This window comes from Haemorhous mexicanus, chromosome 12 (genome assembly GCF_027477595.1).
Source record: "Haemorhous mexicanus isolate bHaeMex1 chromosome 12, bHaeMex1.pri, whole genome shotgun sequence".
In the NCBI taxonomy this organism is placed as follows: domain Eukaryota; kingdom Metazoa; phylum Chordata; class Aves; order Passeriformes; family Fringillidae; genus Haemorhous; species Haemorhous mexicanus.
The window spans coordinates 19,958,144-19,980,661 of NC_082352.1; the positions used below are offsets into that span (position 1 = coordinate 19,958,144).

Below are 22,518 nucleotides of genomic sequence, written 5' to 3' on the forward strand. Positions count from 1 at the left end.
CCGGGGCAAAATGCAAGGGATGATTCCCAATGCCACTGAGTGCCCAGTCTGCTCCCACCCCTGGACAGAAATCTTGGCTGCCTCAGGGATGCAGTTTGCAACCTCTCTGCTCCAACACTTGTAAATAAAGGCCTTTTTATCTCTGGGGTTTCGTGTTCAGAAGAAAGTTATCTGTGGCCATAAAAACCACATCTGTCCCTCTGCTGAGGGCAGAGCAGCCCAGGGTTCAGCATGGCATGGAAATGCTTCCAGCAGGCTTGGAGCCACAGCTCTGTCCTTTTTCTCCCCTTTTTCCACACACTTGATCCTGACCCAGGCAGCTGCTGTTCTTTCTGGAGGGTGGCAACTCAGAAAATGCCAAATATCTGATTTTTTTGGGCTTAAAAAAACATGTCCTCGCATGAGCAGAAATATTTTTGTTACAATATCTGCCCAAATCCTTAAACTCTCAGAAACTGCTCTCAGCACTGGTGTTGCTGTCACAGCTCCAGCACCCCTGGAGAGGATGCAGCTCCTTGTGCTGAGGTCTGCCTCAGCCCAGCTCTGTCTGCAGCAGGGATGGGGATGGAGAAATGAATTGTAATAGGTTGGGGAGCAGCTGTAAAACCCAATCTGCCAAATTCACCAGAGAGGCAGCTGCCCTTCCCTACTCCCAGTGAAGTCTCTTCCTCCTGACAGTCTGCTGAAAGGATTTCCATTGTGTGGCACTTAGCACATCTGGGGATTTATTGCAAGCTGAAGCTTTCTGTGTTCTGTCTCGGTGACACCCACAGAAGATGCAGAAGAACGACCCGTGCCAGATCTCTGCTCCAAATGTGGTAAAACCCTGGAAAGCTCTGACGTAGGAGAGCCCTGCTTGTCCTGGGCTGATCCTGAATGACACTGACACCCACTGACTTCTCCCTGCAACAGATGCTGCTCAGGAAAAATACCAGGATTTGGATAAATGATAGGAAAAAAATAAAGAAGGTTTATTTCCAAAGCACAGCCTTTAAATACAGGACCCTGGCATGGAACACAACATTGGCCAAATTTCTCGTGTCTTGGCTTTATTACCCTACTGGACATGGAGAAAGGGAAGGAATAAAGCCTTCCCAGGCAGGAATAAAGCTCAAATCTCAGCTTCTCAGACTCCATAAAGGAGCAAGAAGGCTTGGTGCATGGCAGAGAGAACTTCCCTGGCAATATCCAGATGTCCCTGCCCTTTCCACCCAGCAGCTGCCCTGGAAAATGGCTGATGGCTGGGTTGTGTTACAGCAGAAAATAGGGATTTTCCAGCTGGACAACGGGCTGTGGCCACAGGGCATCCCAATGCCTTTCCCTGCCCTTTACCTCAGCTGGCCCTTTGCAATAGTGAAATCGTGTTCCCAATGGCAGGAACACAAAATAACTCATGATGTGCCTCAAACTGTGAGCAGAGAGTATCTGATCCTGCCCAAACACAGACTGCTCCCTTCAGAGGGGGCAATATTTACACAGTAATCAACATCTAATTCCCCTTCCCAGCCCAAATATTCCCTTGTGTGCTCAGCCACATCCAGAAAATCTGCTGGGTGAGCACAGGGATGTGAGCAGAGCTCCCAGGGAATGCCTGGATCCCAGGGATCACCCCAAGACCTACAAGCCCTCACACTCCAGGATCAAGGGTTTTCTCCTGGCTCATTTCATCCATGATCACCCAGCTTGTGCAGGGCTACTGAGATTTTGGATATCTGTGCTTTCCACACTTTCTAAATTAAAGTTTTCTCCCATGTAAGTGAGCAAAGAAACACCCTTCTTGCCTCAAGGATGGGGAAATAGGAGCAAAGAACCAAATTGCAGCCTCAAAGTGCAATTTAGAACTCCCAGGAGTCACAAGATCTCCTTCTTGCCAGCCATCTCTTTGCTGACTTCAACAGCCCAGAATGACCAGCTGGGCAGAATGAAATTCCTTCCATTCTCAGATACTGCGATAAATATTTAATAAATAATCAAATTAAACCCAAATGTTGCTTGTATTTATTTTTTTCCCCCCTTAGGTCAACATCTGTAGCTTCTCGTGCTGTTATTTGTGAAGCAGCTTTATTAACCCATTACAAAAGCAGGCATTTGTTATGCAGCAAATTGAAGTTTCACAGTCAATGGATGTTTTGTGGCCTGGGAAAAAGTAAACATCAACTGGAAAAGTCACTCGTGCCTATTCTTGTTTTTGCCCAATAAGAATTAATATCAGATGTGTAAATGGTGGAATTCCTTGAAGGAAATGCATCTCCTTTGTTAAGGGACTGCTGGCTGGAAGCTCCAGAGCCTTGGATGATGTAATAGCCAGACGTCTGCAGACTTTTAGAACAATTGTCATTTATTTCCAGGAATAAGAGGAAATTTCTTTCTACTTCTCTTCCCACATCACTCATCCTAGCAGGGAAAGATGCTTTCCAAGGCGTTTCAGCAGCCACTAATGGCATAGTTCTGTATGGGTCACTCCACTTGACAGATGGATTAGGATCCAGTGTCAAACTGAGGAAAACTGGAGAAGAAATCTTCATGTGAGGATGGAGACAGACTGATGAGTCCACCCTGCTGATAACACTAAACTATTCAGGGGCTAAAGATGAAAGGTGACTGTGATGGGATGCCAAAAATCCATCTGGAAGTTCGTGGCTGAGTGAGAAAACTTCAGGTGAAATTCAGGACAGATAAATGTCAAGTGATGTACACGGGGGAGGAGGGTGCTGGAAATGCTCTGAAGTAACCTCGACTCTTAGACTCTAAACTAACCCTAACCTTTGAGGAGAAATGGAGGGTGATTATCCTGGGAAATAGCTTGGACCTGTGGCTCTCAGGAAGCCAAGTGAATATTAGAAACTATTAAGAAATGAAGAATATATAGGTAGATAGATAGATAGATAGATAGATAGATAGATAGATAGATAGATGGATGGATAGGTAGATAGTTGGATGGATAGATAGATAGTTGGATGGATGGATAGATAGATAGATAGATAGATAGATAGATAGATAGATAGATAGATAGATAGATAGGTAGATAGATAGTTGGATAGATAGATAGATGGATGGATAGATAGATAGTTGGATGGATAGATAGATAGATAGATAGATAGATAGATAGATAGATAGATAGATAGACAGGAAGGAAAGTCTTATTTTATAAATTTTGTTGCATCTTCACCTGGAATACCTGCAATCTCCCAGCTCCTAAAGGAACTAATCAAGCTGGAACACAGAGGGTGGTGCCAAGGGTAATCAAAGATTTAGTCCTCACAGTGAGAACAATTAAAATGATTCTGTTTCTTCAGCCAGAAGAGGGATGAGTGAGAGGATCTGATGGCCTTCTCAGGAATTGGGAATGACAAGAAGAGAATAGAAAGCAGCTGTTTGCTGTTTCTGCCTCTAACACAGAACTCAGAAGCATGAAAGGAAGCTGGTGGCTGGCAGTTCCAAGGGAGCAGGAACAACCCTCCACACCGTGCTTCGTCATCCCGTGGAACTCCTTGCCACGGGATCCTGGGAGCATTAAAAGCTTACTGGATGAATTTGTGAAAGAAAAACTCATCAGAGGTTTTTAAAATCCATCTGGGTTTTGTATTAAACAGAAAGGCTCCATGTCTGGTTCAGAAAGTGCCTGAGCCAGAAACCACCGTGAGTTGGGCAAGTGTTTTGGGGGAAGTACTGCTGTAGGACTGACCTACATTTGTGCTCTTTGCTGGGCTCTCACTGCTGCTGCAGAGAGGAGGTTATTTGGCCTGGGCTCCCAGCCTGACCTGCTAAAGCTGTTCGTATCTCCTTGCGAGCCCAGACTTCCAAGTGATAAGTAATTCCAGACAAATGCATTCCTTATGTTCTCTCTTAAATGTAATAATAATGTTAACTATTAAGTCAGGTGATGACAAGCCAACACAGAGCGGCCTCAGGTCTTGAGCTTCTCCCTTCCCAGTCCTGATTTCCTTTGCTCTGGGTTGAGGTGACCCAGGGCAGCCCACAGGTGCTGTAGGGCCAGGTCTAAATGGGAGGACATCAAGTCCCTCTGCCAGTCTTGGCTCCAACGACCTGTGCAGGGCCACCAAGAGGCAAATGGAGGTATTTAATGCACAGTAGGGCACTGATGGGGTTGATTTGGTGACCAGGCTCACCTTACTTTGCATCTGAAAATCTGAAAATCACAGGTCAAGGAGTTGTGCCCGGATTTCCTCTGACTACCAAACTCCAGTGTGCTGATACAGCTCTTGGAGCTCAGGGCATTTTAAGCAGGGAGCAAAGCTCAGTTAAAAACATTCCTTTTGGCTCTAAACCAGCAGAGACCTCCATAAGAGATATTCACAATCTTGCAACCAGCTCCTCCAACTCTAATTGCCTGAGCAGGAAGATGAAAACATCTACGATGGTTTCTGGGCAAATATCTCTGTGTTCTAGTGAAGCGTTTGATAGTCCCATAAAATCTGAATTGAAAGCTTGACTCAGTCTGGCCTGGATATGAGTACTTGTCTGTGGTCTCTGCATTGGCTGAAGTACCACAAACCAGGAGAAAGTTTGAGATGTCACGTTTGAGGAGATGAAGGAGGTGCTGCTCGGAGAGGGAAGTGCGTTAAGCCTGGCTTTATCCAATTTCTGCATGGATACGTTGGAGGACACAGCAAACAAAATGTGCACTGGGCTTGCAGATGGGGGAAAACACTGGGGAAAAACACAGGAGATGAATTACTGGCAAAGCTTCAATTACTCAGGAAAAGTCACAATAAGTCAGAAAAAATCTCCATGCATGAAGGGGATGTGATCACCAATGAGGAGAACACTTGATCTCTGCTGGTTCTAGGACATGGCAGTGGAAAATTGGTCCTTTATGAGGCTCCAGAAGGGGAGATGGAGCTGAATCAACCACAGAGATAACAGCTTTCCAAACTATCCTCTTGGTGATCATCAAATTTCTTGAATGCTGCTTCACTCAGGGAACCTCAGCAAGGAAGCAACACCCCAGGGAGAATTCTGGGAGAAAGGAGGAAAAAAAATAAAAATTAAAAAGTAATAAAAGTAATGAAGAGCCAAAGGGGAATGGCTTATGAGAAAAGATTAAAATACCAAAATATGGCTAAGTTGTCCAAATTATGACTAAGGGAGGATATGATAACTGTCTGCATGTATATGAGGGCTGTAAACCACTAGGAAAGGAAAGGCATTTTTTTGATTGACATAAGAAGAAATTTCAGAGAAATCCCATTAAATTAAACAAAGGAAAACGTTGGATGAATAACGGGAATTGTTCCTAATGGTAAACTTGACCAGAATTTGCAAAACGTTTTATATAAATTGATCTGAAAAAAACACCAAGGAGATGTGAGAAAGCTGCTTGGATCCCAGTTATTAAAGATATTGGCTTCTCATGCTTCCTGCAGCAAAGCAAGGAACAAGAACAATCAAGCTCAATGGAAAGGGTTTGGCTCTCTTTGTTTTCTGGTGCAGGAAACCAACGATTTTAGAAAACTCTGCCAATGGTCTCGTTGCTAAAAATGCAGTGAGTGCATCCAGAAAGCTCAGTCACAAAAGAACACGGGTTTCTGAAGGCTGAGTCTTCTGTCTTTCCAGGTTTTCAAAATATTTCTCAGCTACCCCTGCCAGAACAACCCCCCCTCCAACGTGCTGCAGCCTGGAGAGCGCAAGGTGTGATAAAAGGGGAAGGAGCATCATTTACATTCCCAGCACAAACATCAGCCCATGCAGGGCTGGCTGGTCCAGGCCCAGCTTTCTTGAAGTGGTTTTTGACCAGAATTCCCAGCGAGGTGCCCAAACGTGGGCGAGAATTTCTGTGCTGTCATTGTGGCACACCCAAACCACCGGTGGGGTCCACACGGGCTGGGGAATGCCCACAGCACCATAAGGCCCAGCTCTCCTGCTGGGAGATGTTTAGAGCTGGCAGAGGCAGGGAAATGTGGAATTCCTCCCTGGCACTGGGATCCACGTTCCTTTCTCCAAACCACTTCCATCAGTGGAGGCTGAGAGCAGGTCCTATGCCCCAGTGTGACACCTCATTGAGGTGTCCTTGGTGGTTTGGTCCCAACAGGAATCATGCAGCAGATGGAATCCTGGAATGCTAGAGTCCTAGAATCATGGAATGGCTTGATTTGGAAGGGACCTTAAAGGTCATCTAGCCCAAACCCCGTGCAACAAGCAGGGACAGAACATCACAGAGTGGTGTGGATTGCAAGGGACCATAAAGATCACTTTGTGCCAGCCCCACTGCAGTGGTCAGGGACACCTTCTGCTCCAAGCCCCATCCCACCTGGCACCTTCAGCTGGATCTGACCCTGGATGTTTCCATGGGTGGAGCAAGGAGAGGTCTTTGACAAAGCTGTTGTGCCAAGATTTGAAAAATGAAAGCAGCTTTTAACTCTGACATGTTGAATTTAAACAAAAAAACCCAAACAGGTGGGCAGATGAGAGCTCAGATCTCCTGCAGGCACCTGGACATTTCCTTGCTAATCCTGCAAGACGAAGGTTTTACTTTGAAAACCTTGAGCTTCTCAGACCCATTTTGATTCTGGAATAATTTCTTTGGTCTTAAATGAGCTGATTGTCCAAAGAACTTGACGACTGAGCACTTCCACTGAAGCTATAGCAGGGAAGGAGGAAGCAATCCCCACCTTCCTGGATCTTTGCACAGTTGGTGTCACTTCATCGCCACCCTACAAATGTTGTGCTCTTAAATCAGGTCTCCATCAAATCCCTGGATTGCTGCAAGCTAATCAAACCCATGGAGGTGCTGGCATCAGTTCAATAATATGGGTTGTATCAAGACTCAAGATTTTCATATTTCAAAGGCTGTTATGATTTTTCAAATCCCAAACAGGGCTGTATTTATGCACAGCCCCTTGCTGTGTGCTACATTATCCACTTAGACTCACATTACAAAAATAAGCTGTAAACACTTTTGATGAAAGGGTTGGACACTTCGTTTACACCCCGAGAATGGACTTTTGTTTTAATGCCCAATTTCACTTTGGTATTTAACCTTTCCCCTCTGTTTTACATATATTCTGTCATTTCGTTCCAGCTTGCTATTTATTTATCTTTGTGCAGGGAAGGGAAAAAAAAAAAAAGGGAAATAGTATCTTTTTTTAAAAAAAAAGGATAAGTAAATACATTTACAAAAAAAGTGTTCACTCAGCTCTTAGCTAAATGTATGCAGCAAATCAGAGATTGTTTATCCTGAAAGTGTTTTGGTTGGGGTCTCAGATGATCTCCACTGGCCACGAATGAGCATCAGCTAAAAGCAAAATGAGAACCCTTTTACCTGTCAGGGCATTAATTAAATTCTAATTAGCTCCTGTTTGCACAGTGCTTTGAAGATGTGAAAGCATTTTGGAAATCCTGTGTGTGTTAAGGCCTGCACTGGCCACTTTTGGAGTGTCCTTTGGCACTGGAAACATCCAGGATGGAATCGGGGCTCACAGCATCGCCAAGAGGGTTCGCTGGCCAGGGCCTGCCCGGGGTTGCCATGGAAATACAGAAGCAACACATCTTGGCAGCTCCATAAAAGCAGTTTTTTCATGTGTTTTTTAAAGGCTGGAACCCACCCAGCTTGGCTTGGACTCCCCCACAAATGAAGCTTTGCCTCAAGGACACGCTGTGCCAGGAGAACTGGGAGCAAGCTCCGTGTGTCTCATGGCAGGGCCCAAAACATCCCAGCAAGGATAAGGGATTGCAAGGTCCAGTTTCTTGGATTCATTGTGCAGCAGGGTTCCTCCTAAAAGCACCTAAAATAGGGCAAAAATCAAATTTTGGCACGGTTGGTGCCCTTTGCTCTCTGAGCAGCAACACCGAAGTCAATACTGTTCATAAATATTGGCAAATTTACTTCCTCATGCCAGGAAATGCAGCTTTTTATGGATTTTATTGTTCTTTGGAGGCACTGTGGCAGAAGAAAATGTTAAAGGAGAGCTTTGAAGCAAGGAAATGGACAAGCTGGATGGATCTTTACGGTGGGATCTCCTCCCAGCTCTGTGTGAGGAGGAAAATGTGCAGAGTGGGGTGGTGGATGGTGCTGTAAGAGGGAGTGGCTGGAGAGGGAGAGCTGCATGGCCAGGGAGAGCAGCACCTTGGGATGAACAGGGTACAGAAGAGGAAACCAATAAAATGTGATCTCTGGAGAGATTTTTCGCAGATTCCTGATTATTATCTCAAATTTTTTTGAACAGCCAAATTCTCCCCTCTCCTTTTTTCTTTTAATTTTCTTTTTTCTTTTTTTTTTTTTAATGTTTAGCCACCACTAATTGTAAATGAACCCTTTGGCTTCCTTTGCTCCCAGACCTTTAAACTGCCCAGGCACGATTAAACAGTAAAAAATGTCACAGGATTCACAGGGAGGGTGAATAACAGCAAAATCTGTTCCTCATTTTTTTTTATATTTCATATGGGATGCAAGCCGTTTACTCCCTAGTAATTGCAGATGTTAGACTGAGACTGTAATAATGGAGCTGGCAATAACTGTTGCTTTACCACAAAAAGCTTCCCAGTAGCATTAAAAAGACAACAGAAACAATAGTTTCAACACATTCATCTGTACCAGGACTCTGGAAGCACTCAAGCTACTGATTTATCGTGTAAACTTTTGCTGGGGTACGTAGGAACTCCAAATATTTTCTCATGCTGTTGCTGAAGAGATGACAATCTCACATTGTCTTCCGTCATGTAATCTCTCGAATTTGCAGACAAATTTTGCCTTCCCATGGATTAAAAATCTGTTTAATAGAGACCAGAAAATGCTTGAATATTTCCTGGTTTTTTTCTCTATATTATTTGGGCTTTCTGGTTTGTTTGCCTATGTCAGTCTGGTGTGCTGATAATTAATTTTGAATTAATTATCTAAAATTTACCACAAAAAAGCTTTTAGAACCTCCTTGCCTGTAAGTTATCCTGAATAACATGAATATAGGTGATACATAAAGCAAATAACACCCTAAAATCAGCCCTTCCAAGCTGGCTGGGTGCCCTTATCACTTTAACATGCCAGGCAGGACCAGGCACAGATCACATACCTTCAAAGTGCCACGTTTTTGTCACAGCTGTTTTGCATAAATAAATGCTGTCATCCAGGCTGATTAAATCAATACATCTGTATCAACTGGCAGTTCCTGGCGGTGTGTTCCAGAGGATGCCTTCTGCTCCCGCTGCAGCCTTTGAAATCTCAGAGAGAAACAAATAACAACAATAAAATCCCCGCTTGTTTTTTCCCCAGGTTGGACTTTTCATCTTTATCTCAGCAGCACAGTGGCTGTGCTGATTGTGCTGGGGGAAAACAACCCACGGGTTGGGCTCCAGCCCGAGGTTATCCATCTGGGGGTACTGCAAACCACAGGAGCAGAGCTCAGCTCCAGTGTCATCAGATCCCTGGGCTGGAATGTTCTCCTGCTACAATTTGGGTTTTCCAGCCATTCCTCTCCTAATCCAACACTCATCCAGAGAGGCCTTCTTCTCTTTCCATCCATTGTTGCATATTTGCGTGTTTGGGTTCAGTAGTGCGAGATTAGGAAATTACAGTTTGAGAAAAGGGCCCGGGGCTGTGGGTTCTGGTGGTGTTCACATGGCAAGGAGGTCACTCCTCCACTGATACTTGCTGAAAGTAATGAGACTTGGAGCATGCCAGTAATAATATCACGTTGTGGATCTGCTTGGTGCATCTGGATAGCTTCAGAGCCTCCACAGATCGTGTGAGTGCCTCGCAATAACATTAACAGTGTGACACTGGGACTGGGAACTGGGATTTCTGGGACTTTACAGCTACCAGGGGGAAAAAAGTCCCAGAGATATTGTTCACAGTTTTGCATTTAAATTAATAGCAAGTAAACAGATGAGCAACGTATGGCAGGAATGTTCTGCACAGAGAGCAGGCTCCCATTAGGATTTAAAAATCACATTCTCCTCTGGCTGCTCGTTCCTGCCTCACTTCCTGGGCTTACATCACTCATGGAGAACTTCCTGAGCTGGTGGCAGGGTGTCACCCTGGATCTGGGGCACCCTTGGGTGCAGAACAGAAACTGGTCCAGCCAAACTCAGCATGAACCACCAGAGGGATGAAATTTGGACCCTGATGCCAATTATGCTGATTAGATTTCTTTTCATATGTGATTGTACCTGGTCTGGTTTTGAGAATAACCCTACAGTCTGGGGTTTTTTCCACAATTATGTTGATGAAGATAAGAGATAGGCATGAATAGATCTGGGATGTACCATGGCAAGGCATAAACACTCCTGGAAAAAATAAAAAAAAGTGATATTACATTACCTCTGGCTCTTTGGTGTCAGGTATTGCCAGGGCCCCATTCTACAAAATGAAAAAAAAAAATCTTGGAATCAGAATAGACAGAATTAAAATACTAATAGGATCTCTTAGCATTATCCTCCCACAGCTCTTTTTTGGTGGTTTTACAGGGTTGTCATCAGGCACAGCATCTGAGCACCTCTCATGTAAAACTAAAAGCAACACAATGTTATAAATGAGGAAAAAAATTGGGAAAGAGTGAGGGAGAAAGTGTGTTCTTCTCTCTCTCCAAAGATCTGATGTTTTATGGGTAGCTGGAATATTTCTGCCTTCATTATCTGTGTCTTGGCTTATACTCAACCCCCAAGTTTTATAGAAATGTATCTCTGTATCACTCTGACCTTCCAAAGACATCAGTCTGGCTAGGAAATCCAGAGAATTTCTGGCACTGGGGGTACTGACTCACTCATTGTTCCTGTTCATTGTCAGTTCAGGAATTTCCTCTGGTTTGGTTGGAAGGAAAAAAAAAATCCATCCAAGGGCAGTTGTTGGTATTTTGCTGTTGTTTGCCAGGAGTCTAAACCCCAAAATATTTTCTCTTCTCAACAGCATCGTGTTTCTGATTAATCAGGGTCAACTCTTCCTTTTCTCTCCTGACCTCTACCAGCGACCCCAATGTTCCTTTTAATTTCCTTGATCTATTTGCAACGTTCCCAGCCAGGTCTCTGGAGTGTTGAAGATCGAAAGTAATTCCCAAACACCTTCAGCTGTATTCTGGCTCCAGCTAAACTGGTCTGAATCAAGGCTCACTCTGCAGCAGTCACTGGGCAAAATGCATGTGGGAGCCAAACCACAGATTACAACATCAGGGATTATGTCTTTCCGAGGGAAAAAGAAAGCTCCCACAAAATCTCTGTAACATTTGCCTCGCCCTCATAATCCAGAGCTGTCCTGGTCTTCCTCATCAGCAGAACATTTTCTGTTTGGGGATGTTTTCCCAAATCCCTTGGTCGGAGGAGACAAAGAGAGGAGAATGTGTGTGTTGTGTGGACAGTCTGGGGGTTTTGGGTGTTATCCTGCCTCTCTGAGGGGCTCCATCCAGCCTCTTCCCCATCAATCCCAGACTGACAACAGGGGATGTTTAATAGATGTGCTCTGGGCAAAGAGCTGGGCCTGGACTTCCTCTCCTCACCAACACAGGACAGAAAGGGAAAAGCTGACATCTTCTCCTATTGACTCCATGCCAGGCTGGATATCCCCTGCTCTCCAGTTAACCACGTGCTCTCCCAAGGATCCCTGCTGAGGGATTCTGCTGTCCAAAATGTGCTTTTGGGGGGTGTCACCTCTGTCAAGCTCTGAAGTTTGAAGAGCCTGGCTGTGTCTGAGCCCTGGGGCTGTGCTCAGGACCTCAGGAGTCAGATTCTGCTCAGGCTTTGACACAGAGGCTTCTGCTCAGGGAGGCCTGGATGATGGATTTGGACTTGGAAAAGGAGCCATAATATATTTACACCATAATGCACAGAATGGGGCATGCTGGTGAGGGAATACCGGCTGGGGGTACATGCATTGAGGCACGATTTATGTTGGCCCCACTGAGGATTTATCCTCCTTTTTTCCCATCTGAAGAGCAGTCTGGGAATTTCATCACAGAAGGAAAACAGGGAGGGGGAAAGCCATCCTCTCTCTAGGTGATCTAAGCCCGGTCCAGCTCAGCAGCATCTGGGAGCAGGTTACCACGAGCACAGTCCTGGTGCCAGGACTCAAACAGTTTCCATCTCCCCATAAAGGACCAGTTCACATTATCCAGCAGGGATGAACAGAATTTCCATTTGCCGTGGTGGGCTCATTAGTTCCAGGTAAAATTTGCTCTCCTCCCTGGCTAAATCCCTCAAGGGCACTTTGGGCCCATTCCTGGACTCATTAAACCCAATGGCAGCAAGGCTGAGTATTATTCTGGTAATACCTTCTGGTATTATTCTTAATTTAAACATTAATAGCTTAACTCTCTGTTGTTAATAATAATAACCCCTTGGAAAATTCAGCCCCAAATCCACTTCCTTGCGGAATTTCTCCTCTCCCATCAGGCATCCAGGCTGGTTTGTTATTGTTGGGTTGCTCCAGAGTGCTTTGGGTTGCACACACTGGTTTGTTATTGTTGGGTTGTCCTTCAGCTCTGGGCTGTGCACACCAACTAATTTGTTTTTGGAGTGTTGCTCTGAGCTCCACACTCCACTTTATTACTGATGGGCTGCTCGCTGCTGTCCTTGTTTTATGAGTATTATTGCTGAGGCCTTTTGTGAAGCTCCTACCCACACAAACAGAAGGGCAGGAACTGTGGTGAATTTAATGCAATGTTTGGGGATTAATCTATTTTGCTTCACTTTTAAAAAGGGGCTAATTAAGGCTTTCAGGATTAGGAAACCCGCTTCTTACTTTAATATGGTTTAAAATGCCATTTCCTTCCCTACTTTCCTTTCTTCCCACATCCTTCTTTTGAAACATAACTTTTTATAGGTATCCTATCTTCCATCTTAATGCTCCTGCTAGCTTCCCACTGGCCTTTCAGGAAAAACTTCTTTATGGAAGATTTCCTTTCAGGTTCAGTGCAAGAGCAAATACTCATGACCCTTGATCTTACTACTTACTTTCTTCTATAATGATTTCATTTTGCTGCATATGTTCATAATCATCAGGAAAATGGAAACAAAAACTATTGGAAAAAATATTATTTGGACAAGAATCTGGCATATTTATATGATAGAAACCAGAATTCTTCATTACCATCATTACTGAGCAGCGTAATATTGAATAACATTTTTACTTCCCCTGTTCCATGAGCAGTGCCTCTGGTGATCTGGTAATGCTAATTTGGGGAAACTGAGGCCAGAAGTAGCTGTAAAAGCACATTATGATATAAAGCAGCCAAGACCTCTGAAATTACCACTGTTTACTTCTTATTTGCCTTTGCCAAGCATCATTCTTAGCATTTAAAAATTAGTTTGAGTGGAGTAGGTGCATCATTCTTCAGCAAAGGTGAAATGAAAGAGCTACAAAGTGAATAGAACTGTGTTCCAGAGCAGTAATTAATATTAAAGTATTTAAAAGAGGAAGGAGAGGAATTCTGGTGTAATTAATGGAATATTCCTTGCATGACCCATCACAAAACCTCTCTCCCAAGTGCATATCTGGGATGTGTTTGTGTCTGTTTTCAATTCAACTAAATGACTGCAAAACCCCAAATGTGAGCAGAAGACTCAAGGCTGAAGGAATCTCATTGCTAAATCCAGCTGCCTGCCCCCAGAGCTTCCCACAGCAGTCTTGGAGCCCCATCCTGAACCCAGTTTGGGTTTGATCCCACATTCCCAGCTCCTCTGGACAGCAGCCAGGGACAGGACAATGGCCACAGACATGAACATGGAAATGTCCTTGCATTTTTTTTCTGTGCTGTCCACCAAACCCCAGAGAATGGCAGCTGGCAGTTTTGGAAGTGATTGTTGGTTTGTTTTAAGAGAAGCCAGGGAAGGCTGAGCAGTTCAGCCCTCAAAGGCACAGGCAGTTTGGGAGAGGAGTGACCAGGAACAAGAGGTGGCTCTCTGGCTCAAAGCAGCTTTTCTGCTCCCACCAAAACCCACCCAGAGCCTGAGGAAGCACTTTCACCATCCTGTCAAAGAAAGGCTGTGCTTCTGCTGTGAAAGCTTCCACTGCTCAGGGCAGTTGCATCACATCCCAGCGTCCTTCTGGGAAGAGAAATGCATTTTTAACACAAATTTCCAAACAGCACCATCCCATACTCTCTGAGGACTGCTCCTCAGAATAAAGATAGCAGCATCTTTTTTGCCTAACTCAAACCCATCTTGCTGAGGTCTTTGTTTTTCCTTTTGAAGGAATTCATTGTCTGAGGGGCGCTCAGGCCTGGCTGGGGATGGTTTCCTTCAGCAGAGTGTCCCAGGGACAAGAGGATTGAGGGGGCTCTGGGTCAAACCCTGCCCTCAGCTGAGCCCTCCTCATCCTCATGACTTCCCAAGCTGCCCGAGCATTTCTGAGGGCAGAGCTTGGCTCCTGATGTGTTGTTTTGGTCATTCTGCCATTCCAGCACAGAAATGGATCTTTTCCCCTCTGAAGGAAAGGAGTTCAGTTTATCAGCAATGACTTTTAGCTACGGGGCTGGTTGGGACTCTCATGTTTTACAGCCAGGGTAAAGGATCTCTGATATGAGCACCCCAGGATTTATTGGCCCCACAAGGACTCGGGGGTTTGCTGGCAGCACAGTTCAGAGACTCAGGAGAAGTCAAAGGTTATCTTTTGTAGGGTAGTATGGGATTTACCAGCTGACCCTCCCCCTGTCCCCTGGTTCATCTGCTAAAATCATTAACGAGTTTTGCTTTACCCTCCAGAGCTGTTAGTGTCTTTTTAGCACCCAGATCGAGTTGCTGACCTCGGCAGTGCCAATGTGCCTTGAGGATTTGAAGAGCCTGGGGGTATTTTCAGTGCTAAAAGGAGCAGCAGGAAGAAAGATGAATATAGGTGGGTGCTCTGCCCAAAATGAATGTTAATGTTTTCCTTGCTTGTTAAAAGAAGGCCTCTCTCGTTTGTACATCACTGTCTCAAGAGGGTTTTTTTTTTTTTTTGTTGGAGAAAAGGTTTCACTTTTGAAATGCAATGGGAAAATAGTGGGGGTGAAAGTGGGATGTAAAAATGAGTTCATGGTACTGGAAATGCTGAACTGGGGCGGTGCTCCCCTCAGCAGGGAAGTGGGAGGATGCTGTTATTCCTACTGAGGAATGATGGCAAAATCATTTTGGCATCAACCATGCTGCTGGAGGACCCTTCATGTCTTTCCTGAGCTTTCTGGGGATCATCCCCTGGGTCTGTCAGAGTTTTTCCTCATCCTGCCATGCCTGGAGGTGAACTGCACGATTTTGGGGAAAATCAGCAGATGCTTCTCTGCCCTCCTGAAGGGCTCCTCACCCCTCCAGCCCCTCCACAGGTCCCCTTGCACAGGCTGCAGCAAATTTGTTTCCAGTTAAACTCATCTTGGAACGAGGCCACCCCAAAATGAACAATGCAATAATGACAGCCCTGCACCGTGGGCTTTTCTCCCGTATCCAAGAGCAGCGAGCAGAGGTCATTTAAGGCCTCCCAGTGGTGTCCCTTCCTCCTTTCTGCCTTCCCCTGCCCCATACATCAGTGATCTAATCACTTGTGAAACCCAAGGCAGGGGGCTCTGAAGTTATCCCGTTACAAAATCAAGATTTATCGGAACATGAGAAGCCTGGCAGGGTTTTATGATATGCACGGCGCCATTCCTCGCCCTAAACCTATTTGCTACATTTATACTCCAGGACTTTTTATCATTCCTGACACCCCTCCATCTGTTCCTCACCATGCAGTAGCTGGGGGTCTTGTTTCACGGGACAGCAAGGATGAAATCACTTCATCTCAATAATGGGTTACAGTCATTAAGTTGCTGTTTGAACACTTGGATTTTGATCTGCTTTTGGGATAAAGTCCCCGGGCTTCTTTTTCTTCATAGAATTTCACACCCATACCGCTGCTACTCCACCAAGAATTGACTTTAAAATCTTATATATTTTCCTTCTAACAGGAACAATCTGAATATCACACTTCCTTCTTGTAAAAGTGAGGCAGGGAACAAATGTTCTCAGGCATTAATTACAGCCGGGTTATCTGCTATCAGGATCCAGAAAGCAGAGTTTGTAATCTGCAGCGTAAAGCGCGAAAAGGAGATGAAGAGGGGAGAAAAAAACTCTCTTTGTTTTCACTTCAGTGTGAAGCCATTTGGAACCTGTTAGCCGAGCACAACAGCTCCAAGATGCTCTTGATTAATAGCAATTACAGAGATGCAGCAGCTACCCCAGCGACATGATCGACGCGGCCTTGCCAGCGCCGTTAACGAAAGTCAAACGCGGCTGAATTCCCTGGAATCCGCCAGGAAATTGGAAAATCTCGGGGCTGCTTTGAGCCCCCCCGATGGCAGAGGCAGATCCTCTGTGCATGCTGTGCCACTGCTGGCAAAGCCAGCCAGGAAGAGGCTCCTTCTTGTCACTCCCGAGGTGACAATAGCCAGATCCGTGCAGGGAGGCTTGTGGATGGAGTTCTGGACATGATGCGTCTGCTTTATTACATCTGGGTTGTTGAGCTCAGCTCCAGCCCAGTGGACCCTAAATTTTCACAGGGCAGGTCTGTGCACTGCAATTGTCCTGCAAGCATCTCCCACCACGCGTCTGCATCTGTTTGAACACTTGGACTTTTATCTGCTTTTGGGATAAAGTCCCTTTTTCTTCTTTTTCTTCTTTTTCTTCCCGTCCTTCATAGAATTTCACACCCCTATAGCTGCTACTCCACCAAGTCTTGACTTAAAAATTTTATATACTTACTTTCTACAGAAAGATTTTATTTCTTTTCTTTCTAAAGAAAAAATTTATGTATTTTCTTTCTGGAGCTGCTGCTCTTTGCAGACCAAGTTTGCCTCTCGCTGAAGCTCTCAGAGGAGTGGCAGAGCCTGGGAGTCTTCCCAAGCTCCACCCAGAGAGGCTGGAGCAGGTCTTTGACCAGCAGAAGTGGTTTTATTAATTACAGAAATAAGGATTATCAGCAATGCCCGTGTGAAATGGGAGTGTAAATACAGTGAGGTACCTGCCAGGTCCTCAGCTGAGTGGGCTTTGCTCGTGATGAGTATCAACTCCCAAAAAATCTTCTCCTGCCTTCAGAGGGAATATTTGTAACACAAAGGCTGACTCCACCTGCCCGTGGGTACAAATGTGCTGCAAACACCCATGCTGAGAGAAAACACAAGAAGTTAATAAAATAAAGTTATATCTTATTACTACAGAACTGAAAATTTTAACTCCTTACTCGGTTTTAATAACACAGCTCTGCGCTGGCTTTAAAGTTTGGTTTAAAAATGACCATTTTCTGCCTTATTTAGACTCGGTGCCCCAGCAAGAGTGCTGGGAGGCACAAGCATTTAGAGAAGTTCAAATAACTCAACTGGCCGTGACCTGAACTAAAACTAATAGTTTGTGTTTGTGATGGCTACGAGAGCGGCATCTGGCTTACATTTAAATAGAAGGCTGCTTAAGAAAGCCCCTGCTTCTCCAAACTGCACAGAAGCAAAGATTAATTATTGCAACTAATGACATTTCGGGCATTCTTGCACCCAAGGGAGAAAGGCAACCCCTGCCCCAAGAACCAATAACAACAAAAATCTTGCAGAAAGCCCCACAAGGGAGAAACCCCCAGAGTATATTGTTGTTCCTGATATTCTGCCCAGGCAGCCTAACCATGGAATTAAATATAATTTTTACCAGCAAATTCTTTTTTTTTTCTTTTTTTTTCTTCATGTTATCCTCCCAGAGGAGAACCCAGAGTTCCAAATGGGCTTTTAATAGCAACGCTCTGAGAATCCAGCCTCTGTGTCTTGCAGCGTCTTAGGGAGATCATGTTTCACATTTCACTCATTCCTCAGTGTGTTGGCACAGCCTAACACTGGCTTCAGACATTTGGTATTTGAAACAGAAAATCTTGGTGTTTCATTCCTTGCCTCACTTCTCCCCGTGTTTCTCCAGCATCATATAATATTGACAGCCCCTGCCTGGAAAGAAAGGCCAGGTTCTCTCGTTTATTCAGCTGCAGGCTTTAAAAATGGAGAATGGGGGTTTTGTTCAGAGGAAAGAGCAACTGCCAGTGAACTTTTTCCTTCTTTACATAAAAGTGGGATAGCACAATAAACAATGGTAAGAGAAGTGGGACCCGAGGTATGTATACATAGATGTAATATTTTTTAGCTGACTGGTTTTTCAGTGCCCAAGCTTCAGGGTACAAATCTGCTCCAGTTTTTGTGAGTGATTTATGTCCTGTAATAATCTGAAAACGTGGGCAGTGAGAGCTCTGGCCATGGGTATGGCTCATGTTGGGGTGAGTCACGTACTGTGACCACACTGGTGTCCCCAGGGCTTTCAGGAGCAAGAACATGCCCAGATTTGGGGGTGGAAAAAATGATATGAGAAAGAGAAGAGACAGAAACCAGTCACCTTAATCACAAGTGGAAAAAATTCAGTGATAATGCCTCTCTGGAAATTTTGTCCATGATTACTTGTGGGGCATTATTCTAGAATCAGGAGCCACTGGGATTTTCTGGCTGTTGTCCCATGTGGATCAGTTTTGTAAGGAGAGCAGGTGTAGGTTGTCTCCTCTTCCATTCCAACCACTTTCCTGGGGCAGCCACAGTGGACTTTTATGACTGGAACTATTTTTAGGTAAATGTCTGCAAGGTTTTACTCTTTAATACATCATTTCTTGAAGCAGTGCTTTGGCATCCAGAGGTGACTCCTGCACCAACAGCCTTCATGTCCTTCCTGAGGGTCGTCCCCAGGGTCTGTCAGAGTCCTTTCCTCACCCTGATGGCAAGAAATGGAATCACACTGGTTCCTTGTGGGTATGAAACTGAAATAATTGCTTTCCTTCACACAGGGCCAGTCCCATCCCCTCCAATTCCTCTCTTTAGCCTCTCTGTCCATCCCAGCTGTTCCCTTCACCTCCAAACCCTGGAGGAGCCAGAACTGGATGAGCAGTCACCCACAGAGGCCACCTGTTGGGGACAGACCCTGGTGACCCCTGCTGTGCCACAGACACAGCTTTGATGGGGGCTTGAGTGTGTGGAGCAGGGACATTCCTGTCCCTGTGTGACATCCCCCAAGCAAAGGAGGGTCTAGAGGAGGGACAAAAGGCCCAGCTGGAGGAAAGGTGTGACGATGGAGAGTTGTTCTGAGGGTCACCAGCACTGAGACAGCAAGGAGAGGAATTCAATCACTCTGCCACGAGCAGCACCAGAGAGCTGGCTTTGTGTCCCTGCTGACATCCTCTCCCAGGCATCCTCACACAGGATTAACATTGCTTCTGCTCTTCCTTTGGGGAGTTTTCCTCCTTTGGCCATGAGCACAGAAGGGATGGGGAAGGAAAGGAGAGCAGCTTTGGGCTGGTGGCTGTGCCTGTTGCGAGGAGCGGAGAGCGCAGCCGAGCTGCAGTGGGAGCTGCTTGCTCCCGGTGGGGTGTGACAGCCCAGGAGCTGTCGTGGGGCGTGGGGTTGTGTGAATAAATACCCAGGCTCTCCTTTGGGAGTGGATCTGTGACCCACCAGGCTGGGTTTGGCTCCTTCTGGCCCCCGTGGGAATGCATCACTTTTGGCAGAGCCGAAAGGAGCCCGAGTCAGCCCTGCAGGAGAAAGGACCTGCCAGGGATGGAGAGGGAATAAATCCCTCAGTAAATCCCTCAGCCACGGGTTGGAGCTGGACCCAAGTCCAGTGCAGAAATCAGGGGCTTGTTCTCTTTGAAGTGGGTCAAGTTTTCCCTTCAATGCTCAAGGTACCAAATTGAGGGGATGGTGCATCCTTCAAAGCTCTCTCTCCACTGTGGGTCATTATTGAGAGCCTTGAATTTGCTTTACATGGAGGCTTCAAAAGGGAAATATCCTGGGGAGGTCCAAAACACTCCAGGTGAGACCCTGAGATGTTCCTCTGGGGAGCTCTGGGTGCCCAAAGGCGTCCAGGAGGGACCCAGCTGGTCCACGGTGTCTGTGGGGAGGAATGGTTTGGGAACCATTTGGGAGCCACACCTCAGGCTGCAGGTGAATAATTGCATTTTCAAATGCCCAACTGAGCATTTAATTGATAACATATTATGGGAAGGTGGTGGAAGTTTTTTGAGATTTATTCCAATAAAAAAAAAAAAAGCCTTTTAACCTAAAATTTCCAATGATCACTTTCCACTGCATTTGTGTGATTTTTTTTTTTTTTCATGAAGTCTTATACCCAAAATATATCATTTTGGGGCTAAAAAAAAAAAAAATAAAAATAGTCCAGGTGTGAAGATTTAGGTTAAAAATGAATTCCTAAAAACCAGAATGTTTTACAAAACCATATTTATTTTCAATGAACTAAGATGACTTTGGGCAGTGTCCTTCAGAAGGACAGTTGAAAGAATAATTTGATGTTAGAATGCCATAACACAATATATTGATTTTATGTGTTTTCATTTAAATGTGTTTGTATTTATTCCAAGCCTGTTTAACACTATTTGAAAATCACATCACAATGAGATTTAAACATCAGATTGTTCTTTGACTGAAAATATGAGTTAACTGATAATATGCCTATTCTAAAGTCAAAAAGGGAGTGTTTAAGAGGTCCAAATTAATTAAGTAGGGAAAAGAAAATTAAAATCCAAAGGCTTTTATTAAGCTTTGTCCAAAAATCTGACTCTGGTGCACTTCCTTTCTTCGATCTGATTGTTGGGAGCTGGAATGAAATGGGAGCTGTGATAAGCACATCCAAAGGCAGGACAAGCCCCCGGCTTCCAGGGGCTGCTTTCTGGAGGTCTCTGTCTCAGATATGGATCACATTTCCTCCTGTTTACATGTAAGAAGGTTGTGAAGATCTGCAATTTGGAGATACATCTGGTTCTCGCATCAAATTAAACAGCAAGCCCAGCCCCAGCGCCGGGGCAGATTTTAAAATGTAGGAATGAATGTGTGTTTATCCAGTATTTGCATTAATGCTTCCTTGGGTTTATTTTGAAAGTGAAGAAAGAACATTGCATGGTAGGCAACTTAACCCAAACAATATCGGTTTAAAGTTAGGGCCATGCTCCTTGGAATATTTTCCTAGTGTTTTGAAGTGTCCACTTGAAGAGGGAGCAGGGAGGGGGGGAAGAAAAGGATTGTTCTGTCTTCTGCTCTGTGTTTGGCCTGGCTCGGTCGGGCTATTGCTGTTGCTCATCTGGTATGGATTAGTCCTTCTCTCTCACACTCTGTCAACTTGGGTGTTCTGCACGCAGGCTGTTCCTGCAGGGGGCTTGGGTTTGCTTTTTTTAACGGCAGGAAGTGCCCCGCTCAGACCACATGTGAAATTGTGTGGGAACAGTGGGGGGGATGAAAGAGCCCCATCAAACATACCAAAAGTGTGGGTGGAGAGGCAGGCAGCGTAAGAGGAGAGATACCAGCTGAGTGCTTTCACCTCCTGGGCTGCCTGGGCTGGGGACACGGGGGAACTTTGCTGCCTCAGGAGTGGCTGCTGCTCGTGGCATTGATTTCTAATATTTTATCATCTCGGGGCTGCTGGGAGTGTGAGGGATTACAGCTGCTGCTTAATTTGTTCTAAATTTCCTGCGAGCCTCACCAGACATGAACAGGAAATAGGCAGTAAATGTTTAATGGGTAATACCTGACTGGACAATTAACAGGTGCTGTCACACTGAAAATCCAAGCCTGGCTCTGTGGGTGCACCTTGGGCATGTGGACATCCCCCACCAGCACTGTGGTACCCAGCCTGAAGTCCCTCACATCCCAAAATTCATCTGTGTTCCCACATCCAGAAATGGACTCACAAAGATTGTTTTTTTTTTTTTCTTTTTAAAGCATCCATTTGATGCTGATGATTTTGCTGTTGATTTTGCTGTTTCCATGAATAAATGTCACCAGAGAAACTGGTCCAGGCTGCAGCCCTTGTATTTATTTCACTCACAAATTCCACCCTTGTTTTTCACAGCCTGGAAGAGGCAAACCCAATGCTCATCAAGAGACAGAAAATTGTAACTTGGTTTTCCACGTCAGAATAAATTCCTGTCTGTGCTGTCACCTCAGCTCTACCAGGGACCAGCAGATACTGCCCCAAAAATGGCAATGGGCAGGATGTATTAAATGATCTTTCTCTTCTGGACTTTCTCAATCCTGGCAATCAGCAGGTATGAGGTTTCCTGCTCTGGAGTCTGTATCTGGACTTTAACAGTCATTGATGGATGTTGTTTCTTCATTTTCAATTAATTTTTACTTCTGCTCTCCATAAAACCCCATGGCAATGAGATCTACAAGTTAATAATGTGTTCCGTGAAAAGTACTCAGACTTGGTTTAAATCTCAATATTAAATGTGACTTTAATTCTGTGCTGTCTTTTTTTTTTTCTCCTCGGTAGAAGGTTATTTTAAAATAAATTTTCCATGGGATTGCCAACCCCATGGAAATCAGGCAGTGCCACTCAGGCACAGTTCCTGGGATTGGCTTCTCTGCCTTAACATCACCATTAAAAATTCAAAAGTTTTATTATCATACAATTTCTATTTTTACATTTTTACTTCGATGAAACTCTGCTGTATTTTAACTTCTGTTGCACTTCAATTATTTTGCTGCAATTGCAGCAATCTTTTGCAATTGCTCATTTATCAGCAGATGGAATTTTAGGGAACAACCCCTTTTC

General features: G+C 44.9%; 1 long non-coding RNA gene across 1 annotated transcript in view; it reads right to left on the minus strand.

Moving 5' to 3' along the window:
- Window positions 1-290: 290 nt before the first annotated feature.
- Window positions 291-22,518, minus strand: part of LOC132332823 (uncharacterized) — a 29,039-nt gene continuing 6,811 nt past the window's right edge. Inside the window, exons 2-4 of the long non-coding RNA XR_009487992.1 lie at window positions 10,274-10,312; window positions 9,027-9,174; window positions 291-4,980 (exon numbers count right to left, since the gene is read on the minus strand). This is a non-coding gene — a long non-coding RNA (uncharacterized LOC132332823). The remainder of the gene's footprint in view (window positions 4,981-9,026; window positions 9,175-10,273; window positions 10,313-22,518) is intronic.